The sequence below is a fragment of the Pseudochaenichthys georgianus genome, chromosome 8, assembly GCF_902827115.2.
Source record: "Pseudochaenichthys georgianus chromosome 8, fPseGeo1.2, whole genome shotgun sequence".
Taxonomy (NCBI): Eukaryota; Metazoa; Chordata; class Actinopteri; order Perciformes; family Channichthyidae; genus Pseudochaenichthys; species Pseudochaenichthys georgianus.
In genome coordinates, this window is record NC_047510.2 from 6065633 (window position 1) to 6076804 (window position 11172).

At 39.9% G+C, this 11172-nt stretch overlaps 1 long non-coding RNA gene across 2 annotated transcripts; it reads right to left on the reverse strand.

Moving 5' to 3' along the window:
- Positions 1-2630: 2630 nt before the first annotated feature.
- On the reverse strand, positions 2631-4612 carry LOC117451644 (uncharacterized). Of its 2 annotated transcripts, XR_004552689.2 has the most exons (6): positions 4411-4612; positions 3927-4012; positions 3551-3594; positions 3341-3418; positions 3027-3170; positions 2631-2711 (listed from the first exon to the last, which is right to left on the reverse strand). It is a non-coding gene; the product is annotated as an uncharacterized lncRNA (long non-coding RNA). The 2 variants fall into 2 exon arrangements; XR_004552688.2 differs by lacking the exon at positions 4411-4612 and having other exon boundaries at positions 3927-4400.
- Between the last annotated feature and the right edge of the window lie 6560 nt (positions 4613-11172).

Sequence of the window (11172 nt, forward strand, 5' to 3'; positions counted from 1 at the left end):
TTTAGTGCCAACTTTTAGAGAGTCAGAGGTTGACTCATATTTTTGTGCTTTTGAGAGAATTGCTACCGCACTGGTCTGGCCTAAAGACATGTGGCCAATCCTACTTCAGTGCAAATTAGTAGGTAAGGCTCAGGAAGTGGTATCTTCACTTTCTTTGGAAGAAAGCTTGCAGTACGAAGTGCTTAAAGAGTCGATATTGCGTGCTTATGAGCTTGTGCCGGAGGCCTACAGACAAAAGTTCAGAAACCATAAAAAGTCTGCTACGCAGACATTTGTTGAGTTTGCGCGAGAGAAGGGCATTCTCTTTGATAAATGGTGTGCGGCTAATGAAGTGAAGGATCATTTTGAGAGTCTTCGTCAGTTACTTCTCTTGGAAGATTTTAAGAATTCTTTGCCTGAAAGGATGGTGATATTCTTAAATGAACAGAAGGTTACTTCACTGGCTAAGGCAGCTGTTTTAGCAGATGAATTTATGCTCACTCACAAGACTGTGTTTTCTTCACCCTTGCGCCCAGATAGAGTTTCAATATCACAAACCGGAAGACCTGATCTTGGCCCAACAACTTTTGAAAGGTCTAGAGGACCACCATCACCTCCACGGGGGACCCGTGAGTGTAACTACTGCCATAAAACAGGACACCTTATTTCAGGGTGTCATGTCTTAAAGCGTAAACAACAATTTTCGCAACGCTTTCAAACGCCAAAAGGCATGGGACTCATTAAAGGAGTTTCCCTATCAGACATAGAAATGTCCCAGGAAGATGATGTACCTGATCCCTGTTTCAAACCCTTTATTTCCAAGGGCTTTGTTTCTTTAACAGGGGATCCTAAAGACCAGCTGCCAGTACAGGTACTTAGGGACACAGGAGGTTCTCAGTCCATTATTAGGGAAGGCATCTTACCTTTAACCTCCAGATCATCATGTGGATCAAGTGCTGTTGTTCAAGGGGTAGGCATGACACTAGTTGCGGCTCCTTTGCACAATGTTTATATTCACTCATCTCTTGTCAAAGGATTCTTTAAAGTAGCTGTCCTCCCTGCCTTGCCCATCAAAGGTGTTGATTTCATCCTCAGTAATGACTTGGCTGGGGGCAAAGTTAAGCCAGTACCTGAGGTCATTGATTCTCCTGATCTAAGTTTAGACGCAGAGAAATCAGCTGAAGTACCTCCCGAAATCTTTCCTGCTTGTGTTGTTACAAGGGCACAGTCAAAGAAATACGGAGAGGACTTGTCTGATTCTTTTCTTGCTACAGGGCAGTTTCTTGAAGACATGACAGTGTCGGACCGACTGCCAGAGGAGGCCCGGTCTGCTGGTGCTGGATCACCCAGTAACAGCTCAGAGCTTGTACAACTGCCTGCCACTCGGGAAGAATTCATGGCAGCCCAGTTAAGTGATGAAACACTTTCTAAATGTCTCTCTTCTGTTATCAGTCAGGAAGAGGCCAAGTCAAAGAAGATGGCCTACATTATGGAAGATCACCTATTAATGCGTCGCTGGATTAGTGATGCCTGTGAGGAGTCAGACTCCTTAGCAATTTATCAAGTTGTCGTGCCAACAACCTATCGTTCTCAGGTGATGTCCTTGGCTCATGATCATCCATGGTCAGGTCACATGGGGGTAACAAAAACATATCAAAGAGTTTTAAAACACTTCTTTTGGCCAGGACTTAAGTCTGATGTAGTTCTTTATTGTCGAACATGTCATGTGTGCCAAGTTGTTGGTAAACCGAATCAGGTGATGGTGTGTGTGTCTATGTATGTGTGTGTGTCTGTGTATGTATATTTATAAGATAAACTATATTTGTTGATGATCTGTCACATACATTGAAAACAGTTATTATGCTGACTTATTACATGGCTTAGTTGAATACTCGATTCTGATTGGTCAATTCAGAACACGTGACACGTTGTTAATACCGAACAGACAGACCGCTGTCAAGGACTTATTGACCGTTGTTAAGGACGCTCACATCTTCAGAAAGAAGTCCGGTCGATTGAACTGTATACAGTTGGGCCGAAAAGCAAACTGCATGCAGTTTGCTTTTGGAACTGGGACAAGAAAAACTGCGGAGAAGTAACGGGCAGAAACCCTCCTTTTTACGCAGCGGTCCAGACATAGACATCAAACGGCGACACATATTCACTTGCTAGTTACTTTGTCATTAGGGCAGGGATATCTAGATACTTTCCAAGGTTTGACATCATGAATTGTGCTACTTTTAAAGCAAGGAGCGATGTTTTCAAATCTGTAATCAAAAAGCTCCTCAAAAACGCTATCGAAGCCTGCCGTTGCTACGTTAGTTCAAACAGTAACAACGGACTATTTTTCTTCGCGGATGCATGTCAATTTAAATCAATACATACAACTATTTTTTAAATCAATAAAATCATTTTCTAAATCCATAAAAGCATTTCAATTAATATTGGGAGTCATAACGTTACTTTGTTGAGAATGTGGCCATGTAATAAGCGGGATAATGTGCAGCGACTTGGTCATTATGGGGAAAAGAACACCTTCATGCCGATCTAGATCCCTCCGCTTCGCGTCGGGCTCCTGATCAGCCTGTCGGTGTTCTTTTCCCCATAATGACCGCGTCGCAGCACATTATCCCTTACTTACATGCCACAGCCTCAGAACCCTGGAGTCATCCTCGTGCAGAAATCCAGGCAGGGAGGAGAGCAGCACGTCGGCTATGGACGTCACCTTGATCCTTGAGTGTGAAAACATATCTTTGTTTTACTTTGGATGCTAAACAGCATAGCCACACAACCATTTATATCACAAGGGCTCTTCCACGACTGCAGAGATGACCATTTTGAAGCAATTGCGGCATCTGCGATCCCACCTGTATCTCATTAGCACAGCAACAAGGTGCAATAACATTAACACTGCTGTTCCCTCCCCAAACACAAGTATCTTAATAATAAATCTAACCCTATCAGGCTGCCCCCCCGCCCCCCAACACACACACAGAAAACTCCACTCTAGTATGATAATAAAACACCAAGAGGCTTAACCGACTCACCTGGAGGTCATAGGCGGTGAAGAGCTGAACTTCAGACACTTCGTCTTTGCGTGCCGCCTTCTTCCTGTACAAGCTCAACAGCATGCCGATCCAACTCCGCGTAAAAGTGGTTCTTCAGGTTGAGGTTCGTTATCCTGTGAAACTCTGCCAACATATAAAATGACTATTTAATTCAGAGTACAATTTATATGTGGACTGAAGGCAGCTGAGATAAACAGAAACATAACATGCTAAATCTGAGTAAACATGCCAAGCTATTAGTGACAAAGGCACACAAAATTATTATATAGTTGTAATATCCAAAATATTTTCACCTGTGATTCCATTGTCAAGGCAGGCCAGCGTTCCAGGGTCTCTCCAACAGGTAGCTCATCATTGATTATCTCATTGCGCTGCAGGGCAAAGGTAGTCTGCATTAACTTTGCAATCAAGGGATGGTTTTTATCTCTCATCTTAACACACACTAGCATGCACCCCCCGTGCCTCCCCCACGCGCGTTATAGTTTCTCCACTGCAAGGCTTACCAGGTTGAAGACGCCCTTTATCTGCCAGTTGCTTCAGTTTCAGCCTAAAGAGAAAAACAAATTGAAGGTTAGCTGGGTTGCAAAGTTTTCACAAAATGATCAGAGAACAAAAAAGAAAAAAAACTCCCGCCATTTGCGGTTCGAATTTTCCAGAGAACTTTTGCAACACAAACGTTCCACTTTGAGATATAACTTAAAGCAATATAAAATACTGTCTTACAGGTTTAAATCATTTTTCAAGTGAGGCAGATATTAAATCTAGGCTAGCTAACAAGAGCTCAAATCAAACTAACACACCATGCGACACAAAGTGCATTAGATGCAGAAATGAATAACAAATCATTTAAATACTGTGCAAAGGCAAGAGGTAACTTACCAGAGTAGCGCGGTCAAATTCCGGCAGTGAGACTCGAGAGCACGGTGGACAAACTTCTGGAAGTTTGAGTGATTTCATCCGAGGAGCTATAATGGCGGACTCAAATGAACAGCAGTGAGACACGTCGGGGGCGGAGCACATACGTGATGAAGTTAGAGAGATTCAGTAAAACATTTGAGTAAAATCCCCAATATGACCCAAAGTGGAATAATACTGTATGCACAATATTACAAATCAGTTCATAGTCATCAGAAAATTTGCGGTGAAATAACTTTTATAAATCTTTGGGTTAAAACAACCCATATTCTTCAAGAAGCTTGTACTTCTTGGTCTTACAGTGCAGTTAGAAGAGAGTTACCTGCCAGACGTCCACGTAATAAAACAAATATTTAACATTAACACAAACTTTATGTTTACCACAAATATCCTTTTTGATTAAGAAATGAGGTTCCATTCCCAAATTAAACACAATGAACCAACCTACCGAGCAGACTTTCAGTGCGGACGGATTCCTGTAATGGCGGCCACCACAGATATTTTTTACCGGGCAAAAGCACCCACAATGCAATGCGCAACCAGTGTTGCCAGATTCTGTGAGGGACACAAGGTCAAGGAAAAAAAAGCCCAAAAGAAGTGAAGTGGGCCACATGAGCACTTTAAACCTATACAGCAACTATTAGAAAATAGCAGATCACAACGTGCCTCAACGCGATGCATTGTGAGCATGGACTGTTTATATAAATATATAAATATGGTTGTGAGCTTGTAGATCTGCTATTTTCAAATAAAATCTTGGGGGAAACTTATAATAAGCAGACCTGGCAACACTGTTTTCAACGGAAAAAGTAATGTAAAAGTCGATTACAGTACTTAAACAGTAAAATGTTACACCACATTGGCCGTAATTTTACAGATTTTTCTTAGAGTGTAGGCTACAACGTTAGTTAGTCATAGTACTGTACTTGACCCTTTAGCTTTAGCCGTGTTCGTGGTGATATACCAGACAATTAAGATGTCGTGCTGTGCGCTTGAATGTACTAACAGAACTTCCAAGAAGTCTACTCTCAGCTTTTTTCGGTGAGTAAAATGATAATATTATACATGTTAACTCCGTTAGCAGGTGTTTGTGTGCTTGTTAGCTTAGCTTGTTATGTAGCTTATTAGCCAGCTAAGGACGTAACCCTTTATACATGTGTGTGTATATATATATATATACAGTTTAGTTTATGATTCAGCCTTGGGTAAGACTTTTATAGTCTATGGCTATGACGCCCATAATGCTAAATGGGAGCAAATGTTAAAAGGGGACCCAATTATCCCAGTGGTGGCCGCCGGAGACCGCCGCTGAAGCTAACCGGAGCCGTAGCTAGCCCTTTGCGGCTCCGTTAGCTTCGGCCAGCGGCGGAGCCCGGCGTTATAACTGGAGATCAAGGAATGCAGCAAAACGCGGACTTGGTTCGCCTGCAGCCTGCTATAGCTACAGAAATGATGTTTAACAAGGCTTATTAAGCTGAACATCGCCACAATTGTTCTGCTATGTATCGGTACTAATTTTATTTTCTTAACGTGTGAATGACAAGCATTAAGAATAACAACAAATAGCTATTTATCTTGCATATTATCTCGTTTGATTATGAATGTAACGTTTATATAGTGGAACTACACTGTTTTATCAAAACCAAAGTGCCACGCAGTAACTTGGTAGGCCCATGCATGTATTTCAGCAGGAAATGTGCAACCTAGATTACATTTACCAACACAGACTATATAGAAATATCTGTAAAAGTTGTTCATGCGTTATTAAGTGAATATGGCATTAACCCTCCTGTTGTCTTTGGGTCGGTTTTCATGTATTTTTGAATAAAGGTTTCCTTGAGGTGATCCAGACAGGCTGGACCAGTGGGTGCTGAACATCCGGAGGAATACATGGACCCCCAACGTTTCTTCTCGCCTGCGCAGTGCACACTTTGAGAGTCATCCCTTCAGCACGGACTCATGGGTACAGATCCTTTTTTAAAATAATAATAACTTGGTTCCATTTGTGAGTGTAAATTGTTGATACTAATTAAATACATGTTATACATTATACAATGCTAAATAATTGTTATGGCACAGCTTGCACATCAGTGATGAGTAATGTTCTTTTGATTAAAGGCCAAATTAAGATTTTGCCAGTTAAGTAAAGAAACATAGAAATCGATTTTTTTTTTGCAAACCATCACATTTCTCTTCAATTTATGCAAAGACTCTTTATCATAGATAGAGAATTGCCATTTCCCCCCACATACTCTATGTTAAAAACAGAAGAATTATATTACCTTTTTTTACATTATTTTAATAGCAACATTCATTCATCTGTTGTCATCTTATAACTTATTTATCTTAACAGCTATCACTGTAAAAAAAAAATGATTGAATTTAATTTTACTATACAATATTTATCTTTACATTCTGTTCTTGCATATGTCTTATTATATTTATGTGTATATAGATTTCTGCCTGCACTAATTTATTATTCTTAATTTAATTTTGAATTTCTTTTATTGTTTTATGTCTTATATAACTATGTTGCATTGTTGGAGGAGCTCGGGACAGATGATTTTCATTGCCATTCCTACACTGTAGCCTATGTGCTATGACATAAATCCTTTGAATCTGAATCTTGGAAACACGTAATTGTTGAATAGATTAACTGCATAGTTAACATGTTGGCCCTCTATTGTCTTTTATAATGCACTCTTACATTTAAAACAACATTATTCAAAAGAAAGTTGAATATCTACAGACCTCAAAAAGTTATTTTATGTGTTTTTGTTTATTATTTTTATTAAGGAAGGAGATGCCTGAAAAACACTGCAGTGCCCACCATTTTCTATTTCACCAATGGCAAAGAACACCAGCCTAGAAGGAAAAGCAGGGTGAGTAGCAATGACGAGGTCAGTGACAGTCCTAGTTCGACTGTTAATAGCAAGGAGGAGGAGGTTGCAGATGTAGACCATGGTAGTGGTGAAAACAGTCTTGCTGCTGATCAGAGCAATATCATTATGATACAAGGCACACCTGAAGAAGCCTTGGTTGTTCCACATGTGGAGCGTAATGACGTTCCAACAGCCAATGCTTGTGAGGAGGATGTTGGTTTGGGTAGCAGCAGCCAACAAACAGACTCCGCCTCTGTTCACTCTCACACTTGGGCTTTAAACTAAGACGGGTCATACTGAATAGTTTGTGCACACATTTCTAACATGTGATCTTTCTTTCATGTAGGACGCTTGAGGGAAGTTGCAACGCCTCGGCCAATGGGATGTCTTCTCCACGTGAAAGACATTGAAGGCATCATTTATAACTTGAGACAATTTTCCAAAAGTGATGACTTGTATTGGCTTAGATAGTAATGGATTACATCTAACACGAATCAAGATCGTATAGAGAAAAAGGGAAGTGTAATCCTTAGTTACATAGGAAGAGATGTAATCGGATTAGTTTTACTTTTTTTAATAATAGGGAAACTCAGGATTACAATCTTATTCAAAACCTAAAAAGAGCATATAGTGTTTGTTGTAAAATGATCAAATGGTATCTCTTCTCTGGAAGCCGTATGTTCTGGAGGATAATACTTTCATTGTGAATCTGTACCTACTGCCTGAATCTGCTTTATGTATTATATTATACATTTCAGTAAACACATCATATTCATATTTCTTCTACTGTGTTTATTTGCATTGCATTTGATATTGAGGTAATCCAAAACAAAAATAAAGTTATCACGTTACATTACTTTTATATCTTGATACTCACATGAAGTTACTGGTTGTGTTTTTGGCAAGTAGCCCTCCCAACCCTGTACATAAGTTATATCATTTGAATTACTGATACAGGTGTTGCACATCTTTAATTTATTTTCTCGTGTACTTAAGTCATACAATGATTCGAAACCTTTACTTTTCATAAAATGCAAGATGTAACTTTCAATGTGGCTTTATCACATTTTCAATGTAAATAGATCTGATTACATAAAGAGTAAAAGCACAATCGTAAATGTTGACATTTATCATGTTCCTATGCTTATTGTTAATGTAGTGGTGTTATAAACAAAATGTTGTCCTAAAGGAAATTAAGATGTTTTTTATTTGTTGACAAAAGATGTAAAGTTGATGCTCACAACATGTGGGAACATTTATGGAGAAAAATGTTTCTATTGTAAAACAAATATTTATCTGCATGCTGAACAATTTAGAAACTATCTCTCAAAGGTATTATCTTCTGTGACGTTGCGACCCTGTAGGGATTGTGGGTATTGCACTTCATAATTACATTCTATGGTATGCTTATGACATTGATGCCAAAATACATGGGACTAGGGGAGACCTTCCTGTTGTTTGCATTGTCACTGATAAATGACAGCTTAGTATTCATTGTCAAGATTTTGTGTTTTTAAACTTGGGACTCTTTTCAGACTGCTCCGGCTTGGGAAAAGATTTGAGCCTTAATGTGTAATGTTTTCTGTATTGTATGGTAAGCTTATCCTTTCATTTGATAGTCCCATTTGGATGTGATAGCTAACATGTTCAGTAAGCAGTAGACAAAAGAAGGGAAAATATGAATGTAATTTATTTTCAATATTTACATAAATACATAATTATTTTAACAAATAAAATAACAAAAAACATCATAACAAATACAAAATAAAAGGTTTGACAGACAGCCATGCTCAGCATGGGCCTGGAGAGCTGCAGAGTCCAATGGGGGTAAGAGGGGGGGGGGGGGTGGGATGTGGGGAAGAGGAAGAGCAGCCATGTTAACAGTGTTATGGCTACAGATGTAATATCTAACTCAACATTAGCCATGACAGTCTGGGCTTAGCAAGGGCCTTAGAATACATACTCTAAAGGCCAAATCCAAAAACAGTGATACTGACATTTTAGCAGTTCACAGTCTTTGGAGGTGGTCTTTCAGTCAAGTGGCTAGTGACTTTAAAAAAATATCATTTCCCCAAGGGGTGAAATGAACTCCATCTCGCAAAAACAGCCCAGGACTGTCATGTCTCATGTTGGAGTGGTCAACAATGGCACCATTTGGCTATGAACAAAAGTAGCCATAACACTGTTAACAAACTTCCGGGCCTTGTCCATTTTGACAGGATTTGCACCAGCCCTCCACCGGCGCCTCTGGGAGAGCATGATCTTTAAGCCAGGGTGCCGATGGTGAAGCTGGTGCAGGTCCTCCTTCATCTGGTTCAGCAACTGAACACTGGGCACATCCCCCAAGTCATTGCCGCCACAGTGGATGAGGAGGACATCCGGGACTGCTCTTCCTCGCAGGGAGTAGGAAAAGAAAGGGAGGACACCTCTCCAGCGCAGTCCACCCCAACCGAACCAGCACACCCTCAGGTCGAGGCCAAGGTTGCTGCCGATGGTCTCTGTAGCTCTCTGGGCTCCACGCCGGAGATAGCTGTCTCCGATTATCCATACAGTCACTATGGGAGGAAAATAAATGAGAGTAACAAATGCTTCAGATAATGAGGAATATCAAATTAAGTATAACGGGTTGCTCATTTTGTTCCTTTGACAGTAACATACAAAATAACTATGACATCACACCTGTATGGTTAAAAGTAACAAGAGAGCTGAAATAAATAAAAATGGTTTAATCAATATAAAAGCACCTTTCTTTTTCTACAGTCATATTTCATTAATCACATTTAATTCACGCAACACTGGCCATATCTCTGCTAGTTTACAAAGTTTAGTTACAAATGACATTTATATTTGAAAAACGGTGAAGCACTTAAAAAACAATTGTATAGTGTAGGTTCAAGAACATTTAAATCAAAAGGATAAGTTTTGTAAAGTTACAGGGTATCTTACCTTCAGAATATGCCGGGAACGAGGAGCAGTGACCGCAAACTGGGTTGTTAGCATAGGTTGTTAGCTTAATACTGAATAGAGCATGTTAGCTTAGCTTCTTAGCCTGAGCTAGGTCTGGAACATCACGCTCGGTGGCAGCAGGTCCCGCCCTGTCCCGCCTCGGCTCCGCCTCAGCACCGCCTCTTTGCCCTTATTTGGAGCAGGCGGGAGTTAGACTCTGACGTCACTGTCGAGCCGTTAGTGGCCGACTCCACCTACTAAGGGCTTCACGGCAACTCTGCAGAATCCTATGGGTGACGTCACGGACCCTACGTCCATTTATATATACAGTCTATGCATAAAACACAATTAAACGTGATAGTATATAAAACCATGCTCGTATCTACAACCTATAGAAATGCAAAACGGCGTCAGTTTAGACGTAATTCTGTCCTCCTGCTTACCGCATCATTATGAGAAAACATGTCATAACATTAACACAACATATTCGAGGTGGTTTTAAATAACATATCCGTATTTATTTATTTCTCCAAGTTATGTTTTTGTGTGCACTGAGGAGTCTCAAACAGGCGTTCGTTAAATTATTTTAAGATTGGCTTTAATCAATTTGTGAAAATGAATTCATATATGATAAATGAGAGGTAACATTTTATTTATGGTATTATTTCCACATATTTCTCTCCATTCTTCCTTCTGCCAACGGTGTCGCAGTTTCTCGTCTCTCCCGTTGTGCTTAGTGCGTACGCATGGGTTAGAGTTTGCGTGGCGGACCGCACATTTTCCCGCCAAGTTAGTATTTTATAAATCGGAAACATTGCGTAGAAACTGGCGTACGCCATTTTTTTAGCGTATATCCCTTTATAAATGAGGTCCCAGGTCAGTTGCGATCAACGTCTTGCTCGTGCGTTGCATGATGGTTAGTCATTTTGTCCAACTTGCTCTTGAGGCTCGCCCACATGAGATTGTACTGCAGTTTCTCGATTTTGTTAAGTAATCACAAATATACCCACATACATACACAACACACCCATTACATACATACATACAGCACACATACTTTCTTGTTTGCTTCATGTTCTCACATATTTCAATTTGAATTTTGAACTGTAATTTTTTTAACGTTATCTTTACAGTTATCTTTTCTTATCTGTGTACATATATACACACAGAACACACACTGTACATTCTGAACACACACATGTACATGTAAAGGATACAATACAGCATGCCGATCATTATTGTGCATTTGTATTCATATCTCACCCACATTGTTTTCCACTTGCCAATATTGTTTATTTATTAATGACATTGAGCACACTATCTCTGTTCCAAGGAAGTCAGATTTAAAAGTCTTGAATGTCACAGAAACAGTAAGTGTCTAA